This window comes from Zootermopsis nevadensis, unplaced genomic scaffold, assembly GCF_977971745.1.
Source record: "Zootermopsis nevadensis isolate Lab colony 2312 unplaced genomic scaffold, Znev_1.0 Znev_ptg000012l, whole genome shotgun sequence".
Lineage (NCBI taxonomy): Eukaryota > Metazoa > Arthropoda > Insecta > Blattodea > Termopsidae > Zootermopsis > Zootermopsis nevadensis.
In genome coordinates, this window is record NW_028259144.1 from 9,200,506 (window position 1) to 9,226,359 (window position 25,854).

General features: G+C 39.2%; 1 protein-coding gene and 1 long non-coding RNA gene across 4 annotated transcripts in view; one reads left to right on the forward strand and one right to left on the reverse strand.

The window, feature by feature from the left end:
- Positions 1-25,854, forward strand: part of LOC110833336 (alpha-N-acetylgalactosaminidase) — a 100,808-nt gene that overhangs the window by 45,145 nt on the left and 29,809 nt on the right. The window contains exon 1 of one of the 3 annotated variants that reach the window (XM_022071309.2): positions 193-283. The exons of 1 other annotated variant lie outside the window; for it this stretch is intronic. The gene's annotated coding sequence lies outside the window, so the exon portion shown is untranslated. Of the gene's footprint in view, positions 1-192; positions 284-19,423; positions 19,581-25,854 lie in introns of those variants that run through there. One more of the 3 variants, XM_022071318.2, reaches the window with a different exon arrangement.
- LOC147873979 (uncharacterized) lies at positions 15,827-19,970 on the reverse strand. The gene is made up of 2 exons (XR_015534856.1): positions 19,748-19,970; positions 15,827-17,499 (listed from the first exon to the last, which is right to left on the reverse strand). It is a non-coding gene; the product is annotated as an uncharacterized LOC147873979 (long non-coding RNA).

A 25,854-nucleotide genomic window follows, 5' to 3' on the forward strand; every position in this document is an offset into this window, starting at 1 on the left:
CCTTATATCTTATATGCGCTCTACATTCTACATTCATCTTGTCCCTAGAATACAAAGAATGTACTTCGCTACGAAACTGGGTCGGCGTAAATTCACGTAGTGTTTGTTGCTGTCTGTGAAATGTCAGGATAAGAACCATAACCCCTGTGTCCTATCAGAGTCACTGCGCCAACTTATCTCCCCTCACAGTCGCTGGCTACATTGGGCTCAGGCGACAGCTAAGATTGTGATGTTTGCGTTGTTTCTAGAGTTGAACTAAACTACTGGAAGTGAGAACTTATAGGTGAGTAGTTGAATGGATTCATGTGTACATCAGAGTGGACTGATAGATGGATGCATGTATGTGGTAATGGCTCCTTACAAAATTAATATTGAATTCTACCAAGTTCAGTGTCGTCATGACATAGACCGAAACCTCTTTCGAAACGTCGGTTTTTTACAGTCACCTTACGCGGCAAATTACCCGTGAAGACTTCATTTTTATTTTTTTATTTATAGTTTTTTTATCGGACTGTCATGTTTTAACGCCCCACTGTCACGCCATTTACACTGTTTTGAAATGTTCATATTTGTTAGACTGTTATTTAGACTATATTCCATTATCATAAGGTCTATAAATTACATAAAATTTACTGAACTTTTTTGCATATTTTTTTGAAGTCCTGAAAATTATACAGGGTGAGTCAGATGTATGATTACAAACTTCGTATGCGTGTTCCAGGATCAAAAACAAGAACAAATGTTCCTATGAACATGGGGTCGCAAATGTTTCATTTTCGAAATAATAGCCAAGAATAATTTTCAATGTATGCCTTTATTGCCAAGTATAAGGACAGGGATGTTTCTCTATAACAGATGCTCAAAGGTTGTTCCTCCATTCTCCACACATGCATGAGCATGACGTACACAAAACTGACGAATTCGTTCGTACACACCAGGGTTTCGTCGAATCATGTGGCATGCATTCTGCACACGTTCCCATAGGTCGTCTTCATTGTTAATGGACGTTGCATAAACGACGGACTTCAAGTTACCCCACAGATAAAAGTCCATCGGAGTCAGGTCAGGTGACCTCGGTGGCCATGCTACTGGGCCACCACGCCCAATTCATCGCTGAGGGTACTGTTCGTTGAGATGATATCTGACGCGATGGGAGAAGTGTGCTGGGCTCCGTCGTGCATAAACCGCATTTGTCTTCTTGTATTCAATGGTACATCTTCAAGGAGACGTGGCAAGTGTCTTCATAAGAATCGCCGATATGAAGGTCCTCTTAGACGCGATGGAAGCATGTGTGGACCAATAGGCATGTCGCCAACAATTCCTACCCAAACGTTAATTGAAAATCTTTGCTGGAAGCTGGATTCACTTTGATATAAAGTCAATTCATTGAAACTTATTTTTGGCTATTATTTCGAAAATGAAACATTTGCGACCCCATGTTCATAGGAATATTTCTTCTTGTTTTTGATCCTGGATAACGTACACGAAGTTTGTAAACATACTTCTGAATCACCCTGTATGCACTAGATCTTTCTCTTTGCACGCGTGAAATAACTTATATAATTTATAGAAATAAAGATGACTGAGTACAGTCGAAAAATGTAGGCTAACAAAAATATACTTTTCACAGTAGTGTAAAAGATGTGTTAAGTTGGATATTCAAGAATGAAATTTCTTTAAAACACGAAAAGTAAAAACTGACAACACAAAAAAGATGCGAAACGACAGAACTAAATTATTGCATTTGGAAGGTCCGAGGTTCGTTCCCCGAGGGAAACGTTGTCAGGTTTGGTATATAGGATGGTGCAAAAAACTAAAACAAATCGAACGTATTTCTGCACAGCCAACAGGATGCTGACTGTCTGTAACAATTCAGAAATAACGTTTCTCTTGCAATACCGTAAATCATACACCAGGACTGGTGAATATGTCAGAATTAAATGTAAATCTTAACAATGTCCTCGAAGGGGGATGGGCAACAGCCCAGGACCTTACAAGCTTCACGCCAGTTTTTATGCGAGTCAACAATGCATTTTCTTCTCATATTGTCGCTTTAGTTTGTCGAATACATAGACTTTAATCTGAGACCATGAAAAGGAAGTTTTAGGTAGATTTCAGATCGTTAAAATTATAATTTAAATCACCTAAAATACAGGACATGTAGTTTTTCTTAAGGTGCATCGCTAATTAATCTCTCAGAAAACATCGTGATTAGCTCCGCCGTCAGTTCACCTTAACAGATCTTTATTTTTTAGATAAATGGATAACAGGATCAGTGGAGATATACAGGTTGTTCCATTGTGAAGAAGACGATTATAGCTGAAATTCTTAGCGGATTTACAGTAAATAATTATTAAAATGTTACATGTTCGTACTAACCACCCTCTGAACCTCAAATCCTACTTGATTGCATTCATATTGAATATTTAAGACCCGAAAAGTTTATCCATCCATTAACCACATTTATGGTTCGTATTAACACATGTCATTTGAAAAAATAACATTAATGTTATACTCTAATTCCGTCTGTATGTTAGTTTTGTCTAAAATTTTGACAAATCCATCGTCTGTTGTTTCTCATAAAACGACGTTTCGGGGACTGGATCTGTCTCCGTTATTAGGCAAGAGGGACAAGGGCTTTTTATTCTGTAGTGTCCCTTAGAAGGAGTTTGTCTCCATCTCTGAACACCGAATGCCCCCTCCCTCAACAATAAAAAATGGCGGAGTGTTGCGCAACTCCAAGCCATGAATATGTACTTTTATGTCGTATTTCTTCTGTGAGAAACATCAACACGTAAAACCTGAATAAAAATTCCTAAAGACACGTGAGATCGTGAAACAAAAATGCCCTATTGAAATCCACCAGATCACAGAACCCGCTCCACTGTTCCTCAGTCATAGAACATTATAAGAAATACGGTTGTAGACTTTGTTCTTCTGGGTTGTGACGCTGTGTAATCTTATTTGTCACCAGGTTTTCAGATTTGGAAAACTTTGATGATGATAATATGGACGTATAATCTCAGTCTTTTTCCAGTCATGGGCAAGAAATGTCGGGTAATGGGGACCTCTGTCGTCGGAATGTGATAACATGAACGCCAGAAATGCGTGGACGTCACCATCTCATGCATACGTAAATACGAGGTGCGATCGGAAAGTTTATAGACTGCTCCTATAAAAACCCGTACACTTATCTCAGATATTAAATTCATCCATCACCCTCGAAGTAGTTCCCCTGGGAGTGAAGACAACGATCCCAGCGCCGATGCCAAGCCTGGAAGCATCCCTGGAAATCTTTCTTTGTCAGCCTGTCAAGCACCATCTGCGATTCTGCCTGAATCTCTTCTATCGTCTCAAATCTCCTTCCCTTTAGCTGAATTTTCATCTTTGGGAAGAGGAAGAAGTCACACAGAGCTAAATCCGGCGAATAAGGAGGGCGCGGGATGACGGCCATGGTGTTTGAGGCCAAAAACTGCCGAACTTTGAGGGCGGTGTGCGCTGGCGCGTTGTCATGATGCGTCGCATGTGGAGTTATTCCTTTAGAATCAGCTGACAGGTCCCATAGCCTATCCCAACAATGTCGCACAAGTCGTTGATGGTACGACGTCGATCTTCGTGACTGGCCTGCCGAATCTTCGTAACATTTTCGGGCGTTGTGCTCGAAGATGGTCGTCCAGAACGCTCGTCATCATCGACAGAGGTTCGGCCATTTTTAAAACGTGAATGCCACACAAAAGTTTGTGCACGACCCATTTCGGACTCCCCAAATGCTTGCTTTAGCATTTCATAGGTTTCCGTAGCCGTTTTGGCGAGTCTTTGGCAAAATTTGATGCACACGCCATTCCGAAATCGCAGGAGGGTCGGTGTAATGCACTACCAAAACGCCCGTAACTAAGAAACAAATGCTAATTCGATGATGCCGGCTGGCACACTGATTCACTATGAATGTAGGCCGCACCCCCTAGAGGCAGAAGCTCGTACTACATCCGGTTCGTCCTCTATTGACACAGTCTCGAAACTTTCCGATCGCACCTCGTAGAGCACGGCGGGTTGCATTTCGCGTCTTTCTTGTTGTCCAGTGAGTCCCAAGAACGCAAGAAGAGCTCCAAATTTATCTTCCCATTTCACGTTGTATATTTTATTCTTGTGTTCTTCGCGAAGTGTACGTGTGTAAGGGAGGTTGCTTCCTTCTTTCTGTATGTCCATATCCATAGTACGGATTCTGAAAATATTTTGTTTGGCGCAATAACACTGAAACTTATTCGATGATTGCATTTTGGGTCGTTTCATTACAGAGCTGTCTGGTAGTGTTGCAGAATGAGTGATATTAGGTTTACCGCTTATATTTGCACTAATTTTTGAAGTGCGGAAGACAGCGAGAAATAAAAACAAAGACAGTGAAAAGAAAGGAAGAAGGCGGAAAGTAACGGATGAAGTGACATTGTGAAAAATAATTATTATAATGTGGCAGGAAATGATTCTGCGCCGTCAAATTAATAACTTCGGACTTATATCATTTGCACAGGGTGATAGAGAAGTTACACAACCCATATTAAAATATTTATTTATGTTGCACTTCAGTACAGTTCGATTGGATTATTAACTACACAACATCGCTATGATTATACAAGAGTCCACGCTGGTCGCGTCTTGTAACTTGCTTGCGCCACTCTGCCAGTTGTCCTCAAACACCGGAAATGCAATGATGTGTTTTTTACAATTGCAAGGAGGAATCATTGACGAAAACTACGTGGCATCTCGATCTTTGTACTTCACTTGTCACAATGAGTTTAGGGATACATTTCTTGATTCTCCTGTGACAAACAAAGTGACATTATCTCGTCTGGTGAACCGTGATTCCTCGCCGGGTTGAATCAAACATGAATGCATGCATCGCTGAACGCGATGGACTTTTCTAACACTTAATATGACATTGTTTTTATATTATTATTTCAGTGTATTTTTTTTTTTAGAAATAGAACGCGTTTGAAATTGGTTTCGTAAGTTTTTAATCATCCTGTACAGTCTTAATGTAGAACGTAGATGCTGCGTCATTCCTTTCAAACTGCAAAACTCAACTTGCTTTCTCCGTAGACTTGAATTCTGCCTGCGGAAACAAAGTTTCTCATGATGACAATCTACAGCTGCTAATTACTGATCCCAAGCAAAAGAGGAGAGTCTGTATCCTTTTGTTTAGAAAAATGTTTGTACGGGATTCTCTTTTAACTCATGTAGAGTTGTGTCCCAAATTCTGTCTCACCTCTGGTGGTAACATTTATTTCCACTGCTAATTTTTTCATATAAATTTATATGAATCATTCTACCCCTACTCGAAGAAAGAGAGTGAAATAATTAAGGTAAATAAATATTGAAAGAGAATAATTACATAGAAAGTAAATAGAAATGAAACAAAACCATAAGAAACGACAATAAAAAACAAATAATTTGAAGAATAAAAGGAATAAATCAGACAACGGTTTTGCGAAAGACAAAGGTAAAATAAAAAAATTACGAAAGGAAATAGATAGACAAATATATAAAGAAGTGACAGAAAGAAAATACACACGTAAATAACACAAGAATGAGAGTGATTAACAACACAGAATTATATATTTGTGAATATGTGAAACAAGCGATTTTTTCTGATAAGAAAAATATTTGTTGCCATACAGGATATAAAAACTGGAAGTCGGGAGTCTATTTACAACGTAAAAGCGAAAATAATATCCATGTTACTTAGTAAATTAATAATTAGATCAGAGTTTTGAAGCGTTACCACCAGGGACACTGAAAATTCTACAGTCTCCGCCCCAGTCATGCAGAGGAAGTGGCCTTCAGTCTGACTGCAACAACGTCTCAAGCGGCGCAGAAAAAAATTTCGACAGATAAGAGCAATGCTGAAAACTGATTCGGTAATGAACATGTGTGGGAGTCATGGACTTGCAGTGCGTGTCCGACAAAACAAGATACGAAGCGCATGACTGAAGGCCTTTCATCTTACACAGATGACCTACTCGTTTTTCTATACAGCTGTAATGTTGCTGAAAACAGGAAGGCAGAATTCTTATTTGTAAATATTTGTCAAACGATGTACTGATTCAAAGCTTATATTCGTAACGTCTTTAATTCTGTACAAAAAATATTTGCCTTCTGCATGAACAGTCCGTGGTTTCTCAAGCATAGGCGAGACACTATATTAGAAGACTGTACGGGACGAATAAGAAACTGAATAAATTCAATCTACCAGCATCTCAGACGTCATTTCTGCCTCCATAATCAAGGATGATGATGGCCAGCGACGACCTCTGAGACGATGATAACCTTCTACCAGACTGGACGGCGCTACAACCCAGAAGTCAGCCATCTTCAATGCCAGTTAAGGTTTATCAATGCTTATACTGACAATCATACAGAACACATAAATGCATTCTGTGGGCAGAATGTACCGACTATTAAGGGAGGTGGTATGTATAGTTACCACTGAATTTTGAGATGTTAATTCCGTGAAGCAGAATCATACGTCAGAAGTACGTATCCGTTCAGCTGATGATAAACCATTCTCCTGCTATGGATCTGAAGAGATCGTTGCAGTGCTAAGACAAGCCTGTGATAGCGTAGTCCTGGTTCAAATCTCTTACCGGCTAGCCCATGAATTCTGGTTTCACAGCGAGAGTACAATTAGCAGACCTTTAATAAAGCAACTTGTCTTTTTTTAATAGAACTAGCGATTAGCTCGAGGACAGCCCGCAGGGACATTATGACTCGAAGGGAGTTTTGTCGGTTTAAACTGTGAAATATTTTCTGAGCGAACCTTCTGACGGTTAAAATTGTCCATTAATTCTTGACGAACAGCGCGTGTCTACGTTGACTTCACTACCAAATGCCGGTCTAATGTTACAACGCGTTGGATTCAAATTAGCCAAATGATTTCCTGATAAAAAAGGCTTGAACACAAGGGATGTTGATTTTAATTCAAAGTCTCACGGGTCACCTGGCTATATCTTTGAAAGTCACCATAATCGTCCTGACGATGGTGACAGAAAGCACCTCTGAAACGTTCGTTAACGTCTACCGGACTACACTACATAAGAATCCAAAATCTTCATATTTGTTGCCGTGAGAACCAGAAATCTCGTTAAAAAGGCAGAGTTAAGTTAATTTTTTGTTGTTATAAATCCGACTCTATTTAACCTATGCAGTTGATGAAGCTTCGTTAAAGGGAAGCATCCAGTTTGGGCACCGTGCTCGACCTTGACACGACAGGTCGTGCTGTACTCCAGCGCTCCCAGCGGTGTTTCGGCTAATCTCTGATGTGCGTGGGACACGATCCGATGCTCTGTGGTTCACAAATCCCCTGGGAGCTACGTGTCTGCTTAGAAATGTCAGACTACAAGCAGAATGTTTACACAAAAGCTTAAAATGCACCGCTAGTTATGACATTGCTGGTAAATACGTTCTGGCAAGTACTTATGCCTCTTTCTGTTCAGATACCATCATCGTCAGCCTAAGAATTAGACTGGCATCTGTTCCGGCTTCTCCAGCTTCGTCTGTCTAGTTTCGCATCTCGTCTCCCTTTTGGCTTACACTTCGTTTGGCAGTCTTCTGTCGACAATTCTTTGCAAATAATTGCTCTACTTTTCATTGTACACATGATTTTAATTTATCGCATCTATGTTTAATTGTTTTCTTTTATATTTTATTTTATACATTGTACGTACATTTATTAACATCCCACAATAATTTAATTCTTTTAATGTGTCTGTCTATATTTCGTATGTCAGCAAGGAGAAAAATTCATTCCAAGATCCATTTTCCTGCATACCGGTATTACAAATTCAGAATAGATTTTGATAAATTTGTGGGATATAACTGCGCCATCTTTATCTTTATAATTGTTGACACGTAAAGAATATTTCTTAAGTAATGATCTATCTCCATATCAAATAACACTTGGCATTTCATAATTAAAACAACTACGAACTTATAAACACCGCATTTTATCTGAAACCAATTTTCACAAGACAGGCGCTTACTTGATTTAGCTAACTCCATGGACCAGGGCTGTTTTTGATAAACAGATAATCCATCTAATCAAGACATCCTCTGCCATTTATGGAGCCGAGATGTTTGTTACAGTATACCTTTTTGGTTCTGCTCTGTTTCTGGCTATAAACTTGTGCAAAAAGTCCTTATAGCAACATATAGATTAACAGGACATTAAACCTGTGATACAAGCAGTAATTTGGTTCCTTCACATAAACAGTACCTCCAAGGAAATCGTAGTTGCTTTTCAGGAGTTGGGCTATGCCATGGGCGTCAAGCAAACCGCCTTAGTAACATTGCTATAAAAAACCCAAACAAACCTAATACTGACTAAATAATTGCAAGAGTTCTGGCCGCATTTGATTCCAGTGCAAACATTCCCGATTATGACTCTGGTGGGGGTGTCCAACGTACTACAATGCTGTAACTGTTTGGCGCATCGTCCTGACGTGGATGCAGAGTTGAGCAAAGGATAGAGCAGCAGGTTTAACGCCCACTAGTACCCTCTGGTGGCAGAGTAACAGATTACGCGCAACAGCTGGTCAACGTCAGTCTAGAGCAGTGATATTCAACCTTTTTTTGTTCGCGTACCCCCAGATATAATTTCTCTTCAACTTTGTACCCCCAAAGTTGTTGGTGTATAATTCAAGTTATACGTAGTATATAATCTACATCTAAAATAAATTAAAAAATTACTGATTATTCAGTGTTTATCATAATCTTTTTAAATTTAACGTACCCCCTAAGATGCCTTCGCGTACCCCCGAGGGTACGCGTACCCCAGGTTGAATACCACTGGTCTGGAGACAGTACCTGGGAATGTATTCGATATGATGGGCTGGGCGAAACTTGATGGGAAAGCATTTTCGGAACCATCCCCTTGGAAGACTAAAAAGGATATGGTCAACAATATTAAAATGGATATTATAGGGATAGTAGGCTGGAAGGGTCGGAGGTGGGTGGTTGTGAATGAGAATCGTGACTAGTAGCTCGCTTTGGCATTAGCAGTGATGAGCCTTCGGGTTCTAATGCCACAAAGTTAACCACAGAGTTTGCTAAAACATCGTCGTGGATAGTATTAAATGTCTTGTGTTTGGCTTCTGGTCCGCAGGCTGCATCTTGGGTGTCTGTTCCTTTTTTTTAAGTTTCCAAAGCGAAATTTTGTGAACACGACTGCAACCCAATCTTTTTGGGCGTGGACTTGTGAAAAATGGATTTAACAGCCCGTAGGAAGAGCAGGGGTTCAATACCGTGGCTTTGACTACGTGACAGGACTGTTTGGGCGACCACTGAATCTTATCGCATCAGCTGCAGGTCCGAGGCTCAACACTGACTCGAAAGTCGAAATACAGTGCATTCGATTCAAACATCGATCTCTGCTGAAAGAATATTAACGGTAACAGATGTATTATTTGCTTTACCACTCGATGCGCTGAATATCGCGTCTGGAATTTAATTTTAGTTACGGAGAAAGTTTTGACAAATCAATAAAATGACAATTTTTGTCGCGGGTTTCTCATCACAGAGGTAACAAGTCCGACTTGTATTCAGGAGGCTCTCTGTTCTATTCTTGTGTGTAACAGCGGGTACATTGTGGTTATTTATGGTTTTTATCGGTACATGCGAGTACAACAAAATAAATCTGATAGAAAAGCAGAGACCGATACAAACCCGTATAGTCCGAGCCACTGAAAGCATCGTTAAATAAACCACAAACAAGACGAACCGCCTTAGAATCATCATGTCCTGTTTATGTCTGCATAGCTCCTCGGGAAGGTTTAGGACTTACTGCATTTTGAATACGACGCCGACCTGCGATTGAAGTCGCCTTGAAACTGTTCTTCCACGCTGAATTAATTAAAATCAAGAACGTGGAAAATCCCTGAGTTAAGAGTCCCGAAATGCGGACCTCCTGTTGCAAGACACTGCAGTTGACCTTGAGCAAACTGTGGTTAGAGCAGACGCAGTAGTTGACAATGAACTTTACACTGACACAATAGCAGTAATTATAAGGGATGCTGGGATATTTAGCGCTTGTGGGCAGACATTTTACACTTGTGTTATGTAAATAGAAAAACCAGCGTCATATTTCAATGTGGCCTGTCATTCCAGCAACAGACTTCATATTTGCACAATTTGTTCTATCAGTAACATAATTCAGGTGGTTAGACGTCGGATTCTTGTTTCGCAGACATTGGTTTAGCACTTGAATAAGCCGAATGGTGTCTACTGGACAAAGTGGCAATGGGACAGAACTGAAATTATTTTTTCTTTCCTTTGCGTGTTGTGTTCATTTAATATATAACATAAAGGCGTTTTTGACTTCTACTAGGTGTAACTGCATTTAACTTGTCAAAGCAGTCTGTGTGGATTTATATAATCATCTCAATATAAATATTTACACGACTGAAACACACTTAAGCCCAATTAAAGAGGTAAAATGTCGAGGAACCTGTAACTAAGCGCTGTGTAGTGCTAACGAACTCCAAGGTCTCCAATGGACACTTATGTTACAGGGGACAAAATGGGTTTGTTACCAAATGACTGCAAGCCAGAGTGTAATGGAGCATGCGCAAACACGACAGAACAGGATGCTTATTGAAATGGTCTTAAGAGTTCGAAGTTGTCCGCTTCTATGGAATTGGACAATTGTGCCTTGCTCTGAGTCTGTTGTCCATCAACGTTTAGTACCAGATTTCCATTTTAATACATTTTCTCATCTGTAAAGTATCTAGAGCTCCCAAGCGGTGTCTTTCGTGGTTTTCCGGCTAAAATTTATTCATTTATAATTTCCTTTGTGCCTTCTAGAAGATATAAAATAATAATCACGATACCTCATGCTGTCAGATCAATCATTAAAGACAGATTGCTTTGGATCTCACTAGATCGTATAACATCCATTTCGCTAAATGAAAGTTGTAAATATGATCCCTACAACTTGTACTAACTTACTATATATTTGTCTTGCAGTTACAATATTTTTTTATAATCTGAATGCCCCATTTGACCATATTGGATTTTTCCTCCGAATCGTATTTTAGGTTAGTGAAAATTCTGATTACGTCTATTGAACTGGCGAAACAAGGTGAGTGCCTATCAAAGAATGACTATAATAAAGCAGTGAGTTCTGCTTCGTAGACAAACAACTTAAATTCACACGCTGAATGTGTGAGAACAAAATAATGGGGGGGGGGGGGGAAATCCATGGACATAAAACTACTGAACGAAGTGCAAAAACAGAACATGTCCATTTGACGTAAACACCTAGGAACTTGGTAATTTATGCGGGTAACTGCCTAGTTTTGTAGAGTTATTTCAAGGAGGTTACTGTGGATTCAGATCGGGAGAGGACAAATGTGCATCGAATATTACTTGGGAAACATCTTTGAAAGTTGTCATTAGGAAGAGAGTAGAAAATGAAGATAATATTAAAATGGATCTTAACTAAATATTTTGTGAGGATCTGAACAGGAATGACCTGGTTATAGACTGGTCTGTTTTCTGTGGTGAAGGAAATAATGCAAAGAAAGTCTCGAGTCATGTGATCACTATGCGGAACCATTTGCTGAGATGCTGCCTCATACGTGTTACTTAAACTATATTAAAATACGATTTACGTCCGGTCTGTTCATAAAGTAAACGTCGGTAATATGAAATTTGCTTTTCCAAAATCGTGGTCCGATAATCGGCAGTTATTAATTAAATTTGGATGGTGTCCTCAGTTCCTTAAGGCATACGCCGGGATAATATTTTAAAATATGACACGAGTATTTGCTTACACAAACGTCCTAATTTTATTCAGTTATTTAAATTCGACACTATGTAATGGTAAAGGTGAAGTTTTCCGTTTGCCTAAACACGCCGTGATGATGTATGGGTGCGTGAAGGTAAAGCCTGTCGTAGCCAGGTGTTGTGGCTTGGTAACCAGTATGGGTTGCTGTACTCGCCGTAGCGAACATCATAATCCCTACCACACAATTGAGTAGTTAACGCTTGCGCTGTTTTGTTCTAGAAAGGTTCTGTTTCCGCTTCTAATAACACTGTTCAACAGCCAAAGTATATGGGAGATGAAACTAACCATTTTTTTTTACTAATTTTGAGCTGCTAAATACGAAAATGACATTCATTTTTCATGACAATGTCTATAAAGTAGGTGACAATTTTTAAACATTTGCATATCATACAGACGAATTTATTGGTGATATTTTACAAAGTACAAAATATCTTCAAAACGCGAACTAACTAAGCTTTTTTGTTGTCATTTTCGAATTTAGCGGACGAAAATACATAAGAATTGATTAGTTTCATTTCCGATATATACAACTCATTAAAAAAATTTGTCTAGTGTAATATACGACATAGTGATATTCTGTTTTTATGTTGCTGTTACTTTATTGGAATTGGTGTGTTCGTGTAATGTTTTTGGCACTGATTATTTTACGAAATTTTATCCTCTCATTATGTTGTGTATAGCTTTATGCAGTTTAGTAAATCTCGGTGATAAGAAAAGACATGATATTAGATCAATTTCAGACAGTCTATCTTTCTGGAACTGTGTGGCCTTCGTAAAGTATTGCATGCGGCCAGGCATATATTCAAGGGAACGAAAGGTTTTGCAGTTGGAGAGTGTGTTCATAGTCACGAGTGCTACAGATAGAGGTCGCGCGAGTAGTGGTGGCACCTAAATGCGCGATGTGTAAGCCGAGAGAGGGGAGTTCGGTAGTAGTGGGGGTCGCACCGATCTAAACACAGCTAGAGCTACAAACCAACTGAAGCTGACACCCCTCTAGCGCGTGTTTCGGACGGGTCCGTCTCATACGACAAAAATCAGTCCTTTGCGCATGTGCCAGCATTTCTCGCGTGACCGCTACTGCCCACCCCTTCACTAAAGCGCGTTATCCGGAACAGGCGTTGCTGGTGCTACAGGATGTTGGCCCACTCTCTGTAGGCTTACTGACTTATCACCCGGAGACATTCACACGCCTTGTTTTATTATCTGTATAACTTGTCACTAAGTTCCGTTTACTTCGTCAAAAGTAGACGTAGTTGTTGCTTTATTTAACGACGATTTGCAAATTTTCTAGATGAGATGTCAACGATTACTCATCCGTGAGTTAACACCGACACGTTTAAAAATGTATGTGTTGCTTGCTTTAAGTTGTAGTTAGAACTTAACATGCATGTTTCAGGGGTAAGAACTAAAAATAAAATTTCTAGTGGAGAATATAGAATATAGATCACTTCATGTTTTATACTAATTTTCTAAATTATAAATAGCAGTGTAAAATCATCTCGGAAACTACTTTCGACTATGTACTGCCGCAGAATAATGGCGACAAGACTTAAACAAGTCAGAAATTGCACCTTTACTTCCCTGACAATTAATTTGTATGTAGAATTTAATTGCATCTAATCACATAATTAGAGATAGAACAAATGATTTTTAAATAGAAGACGTACTAAGACTTTTCAGCAACAGCAGAAACATTACATGTTTCTATTAATTATTCTTTTTGTATGGGGGTTTATTATTCACGATATAATTACTAAAAACTGCTATAAACGTTTTTGCTATTGGCAGTAGCACAGTCTCGTGACGTAGGTTGATACCGGTCGTCCTTTCTCTTTCATCCATAGGCTACTTCTTAGAAGTTGAGAACCAGAATTACTTTTGGGTCGTCTGTGCGGAGGAGAGAATAAAGTCGACTTTCCTGATATTCACTCTAAATCTTTGGAAAAACAGAAGCGTTCTTTGTATGTGTTAGTTACAATCAATTGAGGAAATAAAAGCTCACATTTCACAGGTATAGTCGGCGCAGTAGTTTTTGGCCGGTGGAGAAGCTAGCGGAGCTGGCGGGCGGGCCTATTCTGTGTACCTGAGGTTGCACGGTCAGTGCATTTCTTTTGTTTGGGCGTTCAGTCCGATAAGCTCCTCCGTGCAGTCAGCATTATACCATCGCACAAGTGACTCGCTCCTAGCCTTCCCCTTGAAAATTCCACCGGCCAAAAACTACTGCGCCAACTATACAAGTGAACTTGTACCTAGTCGACGAAAATAATTGTGGACGATAAGTTGAGAATTTTACTGAACAGGCTGATGAAAATAATGAAAAATATTACTGCCCCAACCGATATTTGAACCGAAAACTTCCAAAAGTATCCGTTCCAGCCGTTACACAAATAAATTTGATTCTAGATTGAGGAACAGATGTTTTGTATCTACTCTACAAATACACGATATACATACACACACACAAACATATATATATATATATATATATATATATATATATATATATATGTTACGACACTAAATGTTAGACTCCATTGCTCCTTATTGTGCTAGTGTCACTCCAACGTTAGAAGTTCTTCCCCCTGAAATTATTAAGGGACAAATGTAGACGGAAGTCATGAAAAAATACGTCTCACGTATCTGTCTGTTAGAACGAAACACCTATCACCACTTAAAAAACGAGACGGCCATATACCAGAAGACACATTCCTCAACATGCGTGGCAAAGAGGAATGTTAACTCCTGCTGTCTCCAATTAAAACACCAGGTCGCTTTACCGGCTTATGGCGTGGCACCGGGCTGTGTTTCGACCAGGTATCAACTACCCTGACTGGGGTTTTCTTGATTATACCTTGAAATATGTCACGAACTGTGTTCCTTACAGATCCTTACTTATATATTTTAACGTAAACCGTCCGTCTGTCCCAGCATGTTTCTCACAAACGATATGTCTTAGAAAAACAGAAGAATAAAGATCACTTCAACCCTGAAGATGGTGACAGTATGTTTCTTGAAACGCAGGTGTCTCTATACTGTTTCCATCCTCAGGGCTGAAGAGGTAGTATACCTCAAATGTCTTACACATCTGTGCGTCGTAGAACAACTGAAAATAAAAAAAGTGTTCCTCTTGGAGAACCCTGGACAACTCCTGGAAAATTATCGATTTCTGTCGACGTAGACAATTCAGCACAATTCGATAAATTTGGCGCTTCATAGAACAATTGTTGAATGCAATTTCTCATATTCTGAAGATTTTATTTTCAAACTAAGATTATTTGGAAAAAAATATAAATATCTTTAAATTTATACGGGTGTTGATGATTAAGTTTTAATGATCACCTTCTCGTGTCATACGACACTATAAGTTATATATTTTCAATTGAAGTAGCAACGCTAAGAGCTTAAGAACCAAAAGCTTAACTAACACCCCTGGAATATATTCTGTAACAATTCGGGGTATTTTAAAAATAACGATACTTTATGCCAGTAAATGAAGGTATAGATGGGGTTGTTTGACGAACAATGCAGACAGCCTTAGCCTGGTCTCCACATCCGTCAACCTCAGGTTTTTACCTTTGGTCATGTTTGAAACCAGATCCAGTCGGAACTACAAAAATAGGAATGTTTCCATTAGGGACACACTCCTGCCGCGGAGAGTTCTGAGCGCTTTCGAGGGAAAGACAGCTCACGCGCTCAGACGGAAAAAAAACGAATTCATTTCCAGGGTAGTTCATGCGCGGTTTGTAATGGATGAAGCGACAACGTATAGAAGGTTATTCTATAAAACCTACGTCCTTTTCCCTTTGCCAGTTATAATTTCACCAGCTCTTCCGAGCCGTGTGAAATACGCCCGATGACTAGATTATTATGTTTGACCTTGTCCATCGTCTGGTGTTACACAACGGTTCGAGGAATGGGTGTCTTCGTCTTAGGTGTACTGGAGTGGGGCACCTACTCTGTGGTGTCCGTTAGAATGAGCTAATACCAATCTTCCTATGCGACAATATGTTTTATTCACACCAGTATAAAGACTAATAAAGTAATAGTCTATCAGTATAGCCACGGTGGTCTAGCGGTTAGAACGCTGGCCTTGTAATCCTGCGGTTTCGGGTTCGATTCCCGGCGGTGCCCGAATTGATAACTTGTGTTGGGCAAGGCCGTGGTCTAGGCAACACGGAGTTTTCCTCCGGGGGCTTCCGCGGTTTCTCCGTGGCATCCCAACAATTACTCCATTCACACACAGAAGAAGGCAATGGCAAACCACTTCTGGATCATCTGCCAAGAACGTATATGAACAGGTCCCAGTCCGAGAAAAGGATGGAAGGATCCTGTTCATATGGACCTGTCGTCAGACAGAACACTAAATAAATAAAGTCTATCAGTATAGTAGCTACAAGTTACCTGAAGAGGCAAGTAGAACAAGTCCGGAAGCTTTGTTCATACCGAAAAAGGTTATGGAAAATGCCTCGGACAACGAATATCATCATGCATAATATTCCTGTGATGGCCAACTATTACCATAAACCTCCGTAGAATCATTATTTTATTCATGTTTTATTGATTCTTACAAAGCGTCAATCGGTTATAGTCGGACATACTTCCAGTGAGGTACCTTAAGTGCACTTTTGTAGTTTCTTTATAAACGGAGCAGTTGGAACAGAACTCTAGAATATTATGTATGTCTCTCCACCAGAGGATCGCTGCATGAGTTCGTATAAAATTTAAAACTGGGAAGCTTTACTAAAACTGTTGACATTCTATTATTTTAGCTAAAAGCGGACAACAATAATGGACATTTCGCATGAAGACCTACTACACACGTTTCTGCGCTTATTTCTAGCGTAACTCGTTAAATTTATCGGAGCGAAAAATGAAACAAACGTTGTAGAAAGAATGAAACACATTTTACGCCCAATATACTTTTTCCCTAGTCTTGCTGCTTATGAGATTTTTAAAACGAAAGGATTTCTATGCTGCGCTATCTCATCATTCAATAACCATTGGTCTCATTCTGATCAAATATTATAATCCAGCTTAGGTTAGGTTAGGTTAGGTTAGGTTAGCTTACGTTAGGTTAGGTTAGATCCTTCGTTCATCCCACCTGTCTTCCTGGGCGGATTTAAGCATGTTCTTATTAGGTTACAGACTAGGGTGGCAAATTTCAGGTGGCAGCAAAACTATTCTAATGCGGTCTCATTTTGTCTACTTATTTATTTTAAATTTTTAAGTCTTCTTGTCATTTTATGATGTAAAATGTGATATATTGTATAAACGGACAGAATTTTAGTCGGAAATCTTTATAGAGAGAAAACCTCTTGGAAGACTTAGGATTGTGTGAGAGTATAATATTAAATTAAATTGCTATTAAATTGGCGTAGGACGGTGTGGACTGGCTTCATCAGGCACACGATAAGGATTTATAGAAGACCCTTGTGAACACGTTAGTGAACCATTGGGTTAAATAACAGGAGGGAGACATTTTGAGTAGATGTGCGATTCGTAGTTCTGCAAGAAGTATCCTTCTGAATGTTTTTGCTATGGCTCCAGAAACTAGAAGGTCGACCAAGCCCCGTCTCCTTTCGGACTTACATCATCTTTTGAAGGAGTGGTCAAGATTAGTGCCCTCGAGTCGTGAAGCTTCTTCACGAAGTGTTACTGCATTCCTGAAAACAAAGAAACTCTTAGTTTAATGTTCTTCGCGAAGGACAAATTGAGTTGTTTGGCCGCTGCTTCAATTGCGTCTCTGACGTGAATTCTGTGCGATGACAGTTCATGGGCTCCCTAAAAGCTCTGTTGCAGCTTTGTGGAACACTGTAAATATGGGTCGGGACAAAAGCGTAGTTTGTGTCGTGTAAATAAACAAATGTAAACGAAATTTTAAACATCAGTCGCCATACAAATAAATAAAAATCACTTTTAGTGGTGACCATAACCTTACTTTTAGTATCAACTCGGAACACGTTATGCCGCCATGTTAAGAACTATAACAGAAAATGGACGTTGGGCGGCGCCTGATATTATAACATTATTACCAAATCGAAAATGAACCGATTGTTTACAGACGTGTTACTGTGAGCCTAACGGGCGTACAGGTATACACTATTTGACAGCTGTCACTGTGGTGTTTGTCTTAATCAAATTATTCAAGTGAGACCTGGAATTACGAAGATATTGATGGTAACAGGCAAGAAAAAGTTAAGAACGCTGTTTGCAGTGGAACAATTTCAAGGTTTAAGTGTTTTCGGACGTCCGCTTATGGAAGAAGAATTCATATGGCTGTACTGTACGCCTCCAAATGCGGGCGGTAACTGGAAAAAGGATTTCAACGTGTCGATAGACGTGGAACGCGGGCTGAGTTATCGTTTTGTTTTGTTTGTTCCAAAAAGAGTTACTGTGTGCTGAAGGGAAATCAATGAAACTGGTCGAAGACGATTTGAATGTAATGCATCATGAAGATTGAATACCGCTAAAAAGATTGAAGTGTGTACATTTTGGAGTACACTGAATTTTCAGAGGTGTTATACTCGCCATATTACGAATGTAAACTAAGTGAATAACAAATAAAAAAGGTAACAATGGTTGCCAATATCATTGTCACAATAATGTTATCAGATGTCATTGTTGTATATATGTACGCCGATGGCCCCCAGTTCATATAGTCGCAACAATATATTCCAACAATAACCTCCGTTGATATACTTGTAGCAGTCTACCCCAACAATTTCTTCGTGTCATACGGAGTGCATAGTTCGTAGGAAAACCGCGGAAAACAGGGTCCATAAAGCGTTCTTCGTTCACTAGAATTCCAGAGCTGGAAAACACCTAAAAAGCAGCATTTATCAACAACGTTTACTTTTAAACCTAATGAACGAAATTGGCCCTAATAATTTTATAGAAATTCAGTTCCTATTTCACGGAAAACGCACTGTATCTCCGTTACTAGAAACGGACTTCTAATTCTGTTTAGAAAAAATAATAGCTGTTTATTCTGAAAATCATATGAAACCCATAAATCCACTTTGTGGGCAAAATCTTACTGAATTTTAAAGCAGGAGTTACATATAGTTACCACCGTGCTTTAAAGGATATATCCTCACGGTAGAATCCATCTCAGATTTTAAAGAGAACAGAATTCTAATATGGTCGTAATCTTAAACGCGCCTGTACAAATCTGAGAACAAAATACATGCATACGAGTCAGTGTGTTTCTACATACGCTGGTATCTCACGGCAAGTTTTATTGATCTCAACTGACATTCCGCCACGTGACAAGTAAGTGGCATTGGTGTAATTTACTTACATATTTCTGTCGAAATATGCATAATCAATTTACAGTTATGTCCATCGTAATGCGATAAAGAGCATTTATCACAGACCTTGGCAGTCATGCAATACGGTCTCACATATCGATTTAAAACCACTCCATTTCGCAAGTCGATTAGTCGTAGTAGACAAAATTTAAATTTAAATTAAACGAGTTATTCGTTACATAGCGTTGCAGTGCATGAAACTTCTATTTTCGTGATAATCGTTTGATATTTACTGAATCTCCACAGGCCCCAGGCCATGATGACGTATGAATAAATAGAAGAATGGTTCCAATGGTTCCAAGCATTCTTAATTACGGTTTTACATCAGGTAACCCGTCGGCTACAGTCTTTTGTTGCTGTGCTCCTGGGTGGATCCCGGAGCCGGTGGACGTCACTGCTCGGAATCGAACCGAGACAGATTGATGACATGAGAGGTAAGTACAGTCCACAGATCAGGAGAAAATCCCTGCTAGGAATGCGATACACGCGCATGCGCAAGATTTCGCGGTGAGTGACGACCCATCCTAAAAGCATTCGTTCTACAACCAATGAACGAACAACAGCCTTTCATGTGTTCTAATGGGTACAGCTTTAAGATTACCTCACGGTGGCACAGTGATTTAATCTAGAATATTATCACAACACCCGCAGAACACATTAGAGGTGCACTCACTACACGCCACTCTTAACGGCTTGATGTTTTCACTCTGTGTGTGGTATCGTAAAACTCTGACGTATCACAATTCCCACCACCAATAGCAGCCCTCTAGTCCAGCTGATAAGTAACATTCCCCACGCACCGCACCGCACCAGAAACGACTTTTCTCGTGATCTGTGGACAGTAGTTATGAATCTGTTTGTTATCATGTTATAGTTGAGGCCGTCAGTCGGGATCCGTTGTAACTCGGCCGTGACGGCTGCGAGTCTATAACCATTGCACCGAACTCCTCGGTTGTCTGCGCTTGTGGTACACGAACGCAGGTCGTCCTAACCTATCTTACCTTGAGTCAGTTTCATTCAGTAAACTGTACCGCTCTGCTTCCAAACTTTTGAACGCATGAGTACCCACAGCATGTGCTACATTTCCAGACGATTTAAACATTCTCGAGGTTACCATTCTACCAAAACAGGCAATGATACAAACAAAACCATACACTGTTTGTCTGTCTTATTCATAATATGTAACTCACTGATCAGTTTTGTTCTTCGTGCTTTTAAAATATTGTTATATAAATTTTCATCTGTTCTACGACATTTATGTACAAATGTGCCGTGGTTTATTTCTTTACAATGTTTCTTCGCTTGTTTCATGATGTACCTATCAGCCATGAGACTTCGTGGCGTGGATGAAACAGCAGGGATGTGGAAGGAACTGTCTTTGGCCTATTTTAATCGAGTTCTATCAGAGAACACGAAACGTATGTTTATTTATCGTAGACACGTGACTAAAGTGTGTCCGACGATCTAATATCAATGAGTTAATAGTATTCCTGAATTTTAATTTTATTATCGTGACACTTTGACGACGCTCTTTTCAGTATTTCAGACTATATAGCGTCTAGTGACATTATAGAAGGAGTTCCGGGTAGATTCCATAGAACATGCACAGACTTATATATATTATAATCCAGTGGTAACAGGTAATTTACTTCATAGGTTGGCCTCTAGATGATCATGCAGTAGGAGCCCAGTAGACTAACTTGTGCTTATTACTGCTTACAATTGTAAATATATTATTATTATTATTATTATTATTATTATTGTTATTATTAAGTGTTCTGTCTTATGACAGGTCCATTGCTCTGCCCAAAAAGAGCTCTCCACTTGTCCCTATTCTCGGCTTCTCGCTTTAATTCCTGGAACGTCATCTTCTTTCCTTGTTTAAGGTCGTCGGTTAGCTGTATCAATCTTCTTCCCAGTCCTCGCTTTCCTTCAACCTGGCCTTCGGTGATATCACTCAGTAACCCATTCCTTCTCATAATATGTCCCAGCCAGTTAGCTTTCCTTCGTGTAATCGCCTGCAGAATGCTTCTTTGCTCGTTGACTCTCCTCAATACTTCTTCGTTGATCACTCGATCCGTCCACCTGATCTTCTCTATTCTTCTCCAACACCACATTTCAAAACTCTCCAGGTATTTCTGTTCCTTCTTCCTGAGTGTCCAAGTCTCTGCTCCATACAGCGCGACACTCCATACGTAACACTTCACTAGTTTCTTCTTCATCTCCAAGCCCAACTTGCTAGTGAGAAGTATCCTCTTCTTGACGAAAGCTGCCGAAATTGTAAATTTATTTGAAATTATTTTTACTGTCATAAGTTTTACACCACGTGACCGCACATTTGTCCAAGAGTAACGGTTAAACATTGTTCTTGCCCTATCATCATCATAATCTTTATTCTGTGGCTATCTTCGCCTTTTGAATTATTGTCCGGTATTCGGCAAAGAGAAGACAACTCGAAAATGAAACATTTTACGCAAATAATTAATAAAAACATTAAATGGTAACGGCCCTAACACATGAACTTTGTGCCCAGAAGTTGGAAATGCGTTGTGCTTTTAAGTCGACGGTGTAGCTAAGTTCTGGAAACATTTCCAGAAGTATACCCGTTTACCTGTATGGTTTACGTTACTTGATCTGGGCTTGAATAAGTTTCTCTCGCATGGATCAGCAGAAACCTTAGTCCTGTGTTGCAGTCTCATCTGCTTTCAAGTTCCATATTTTTTTATCATCGGAATATAGATAGAAGATGTAATTTTTGTCGTGTTTTTATTCCAATATGGAAGTAATAAATGTGATGAAAAACCGTAGAAGTTACAACTTACATCCAAAAAATAAAAATAGAATCTATTCAACACGCGGACCTCTAAGGTCCAAGTTACAGACCCCCAGGTCAGAAGCACTGCTTAGATTACCTAAATTTCCATACCTTGAGTACAATGAGGAGACACTTACACGTTCTTCTCGTAAAACTTGTTACTCAGCCCAAATACCGTCTGGAGAGTTATTCATATATTTAAGAAACATTTGTTAAATTTAATCATAAAGTAACTATGTTTATGGTATGAAGAGCCTTGTGTATATTACTTATATTTTGTTTAAAGTAATTATGTAATTTTTATTGTAATTTGCTTAATGTTATTTTGTTGTATGTGGGTTTTTTTTTATGCTGTATCTATAATTAGCAATTTGACTGTTTATGCAGCACGCGAAAATGGAGAACCGACTTTAATTATCATCACATTTACACCGTGTCTGTCCATAAGCCAGGGTCAAATCTTGTCCCTGAGTTCCATTACATTATAGATTATGGAAAACGCTTTTCAGATTAATGAGGTACTGTGTTAATATTTTCCTCAATTGTGCGCTGTTGTCACAATGACAGTGTTATGCAGTTCCATGCTAGTGGTTTTGTCAGGTTTGTCAACATGATCGTGACAAGTTTCTAGTGGCTCCAGTAATTATTGGTATCTCTTTTGCCTTTACATTCTATGTGCACTGTGTTTCTGTGTACAGGTCTTTTTGTTTTACTTTTTTTTGCTTTACGTTTTATCAGTTTTAAAAGAAGTTTTTATTAAAAAACGTAATTTTTCTACATCCCTCAAAGTGTGGTGTGGTTCTACCAGTAACTTATCTTGGCTTGTCCCAACTGGTTTCGTTACATCTTTGAACCATTTTTCTTTCTAGTTTTGATGTTGCTTATTTGTGTGTAATTTTCATCAGTGAACCTGTCATCATTGTTTTAATATGTTCGATTACGTGGCACGACAACTCAGAAAAGGGTAATCTTTTTACCCGCCGCTGTGGGAACTTGATCATGTATAATCGTATTTTCCCCATCCAGTTTTTGTATGTTGTGACATTTCTGAGTTAATGACTTATTGTTTCTGCTTTATTTACTCTTATTTGCGTTAGACCTCTTCCTCCTTGTGTCCTTCTTGCACAAAACAGATCATATCTGTCTTGTAGGGACACGCAGTTTGTACTTCAACTCTTTTCTTTTTTTGCTTTGTTTTTCTTCTTTGTTCTCATACGTATGCTTTATTACTACCGCTACTAATACTAATACTTTGGAAGAACTTGCTAAGAACAGATTGACTACGTTAATTTTGCAACTGTTACATGATATTGATTTTGTTTCGTATCTAATGGAGATGTTTTCCACGCTCCATGCCCGTGTGCTATGACAGCAGTGCCACCTGGCGTAACAGCTTTGCTGAACTTAATTCAGGTTGCTGTCTCACGTAGCCTATTCATCAACAACACGCGGGCAAAGACCGTGACAGCAGATGTCGCATGAGGACGGACCTACTGACCGAATGGGTGCCAAATGCACAGGTTTAGTCTTCTGACGTTGAGAAACTTCTGGTCTCTTGATGTACTGTAATTTCCGTCCAAGGTTTACGGTGATGGAACGGTTTATCAATTAACTGTGTTCCAAATGGTCTTGCTCGAACAGCTGACTGGCTATATTGGATTTTTTTTTAGGTTATCACGGCGGTGAGTACGAAGATGGTTGTTTTCTGGGTTGTTGCACCGTATAGTCTTTTAGAAGTTTCCCGACGTGTCAGGTATCAACTTAATCCCCGTGTCTGTAAGGTCCATCCTGTAATTAATTCTGTCATCCCATCTTCATATACGCATCCCAAAGGTACTTCCATCTCGAAGTTTTCCGACCAAAGATGTGTCTGGGCCATGCGTGACAATAATTAATGTAATATTATTTTATGGAAATTGTCAGTAATACCACACTCGATCTGAGAGCAAACAATGTCGGCTTTCAGCGACTGTTTGCTGAAAATATTTTCAGATACATTCGATATGTAAATGCCGACTTATCGATCCACATGTTTCGATTTATGAACCCATCTTCAGACCATAGTTTCGTACTTCCGTATCACTGCACTCTTATTTGTAATGATAAAGTTACTGATTTTGTGGCGTCATATGTCTGGCGGGGGTTCAAATTGTTCTGAATACTTAGAGATCGCTAGCGTGATTTATATAATGTAACTGGTTATAGGAGAGAGGATATTTATTTTGGAAATAGTGATATAAAACATTAAATATGGGGTTATGGTTAACTGTATATGCACCGTTTAGATGAATGTTTTGTTGATGAGAGCAGGAAACGTAATATTTCTCAAGAATATTCACATGTTTTCTATTCTTTTCGGCTTCAATAATTTTTATTGTCTCATTTATCGCTCGGTATGAATGTCTAGTATTTAAGAAATGTTGCGAATATCTGGGAATATTTTGATTATGTAGTGTGGCTCTTTGCCTGAAGATAAGTTTGTAACTCGAAAGATTTCGTCAGAAGCGAATTAAATACTAAACTGTGAGTCTATGAAGCACAGGCTAATGCTTTTTAAACGGTACCCAAAACACGGAAGCAAGCTGATTGCATCTTTTTCCCAGAAACCGACCACCAACTAACTAAGGGCGGAGTCTTGCACAAGCGCAAAACATCGTCCCTTCCTATGTCAAACTATATTCCTGCATAGAAAACGCGTAGCTTAAATTGATAAACAGAGCCTTACAAACTTTAACTGGGGGCGTGCTTATGCTAACGAGGTTTTCTCTTGGCAGAAGACCTTGGTGGGAGGATTATTCCATCAGGCAACTTGTCCTGGAAGGCGGGCCGTGCCCCTATTCAATTACACTTCCCTTTATCTGTGACGTCACACACTGGCACAGCTAGGTTCAACACAGTATACTCATTGACAACAACTGAGTTTTTGTCAAGCCTATGTCTAGATTGCCAAGTTAATGTATGTCATTAGAAATGGATTAACTCGTTTGTCCTGTTAAGGCCATTCGATTTCTCTGACTTCACGCCCGTGAGAGTCGCCTTTATTCAACCTACTGAGCAGGAGTTATGAACCTTCAAATACCCGAGCCACATTTGCCGTTTCTTATCTTCCCGCGGGCCGTCGGTTTAAAATTTCAACAACTTATAAACTATAATGACAATAAAATGCTTGTTTTAAAAACTTGGACCTGTTGTTGAGAATAAAATTTTTCTGTTTCACAAAATCAGTCATTTGTGAGATATTTGACACCACGTTTATTTTATAAATCTTCCAGTAAAGCATCCGTAGTTAAAATAGACATTTTGTGCTCTTCCTTCCATGTAAAGCCAAATGCCTAATGTGTGGCAGTGTTCTTGACCTCCATACTGGAAAAGACTGAGAGGCGTGAGTAATGTGGCATCAGTCTCGAATTAGCCCCGCTTTCGATTATTTAATCGATACTCGCGGGTAAATGTGGAAGCTGTCTGGAATATTTCCATATAGACTTGAGGCTCCGTGTACTTCAATTGATTTCAAAGGCAACTTTACTAATAGCTTAAATGAACTTTTAACATACCGGCACAAATAATTTTAGCCCTCTGATAGATTTTGTTCCTGATATAAAAATGTGTATTATCATATGTGACTTTAATGCGTATTAATTCATTTGAAAGTCTACATATTAAAAAGGGCATAAATACATTTTTAGTGCATGTCGCTTGTAATAACCTCGGAATAAATATATCTTGAATAAAAATATCATAAGTTACGTGCTCTGTATTTTATACTATATTGACATGAAGTTCACTGAGAAGGCCTTTCGACTATTGGGCATGTACTAACCAAAACGTTCCCAATTCTTTTGAGATCGCCATGCCATCTAGCTGCTATATTTCGGATCTGACCTACTCAGACA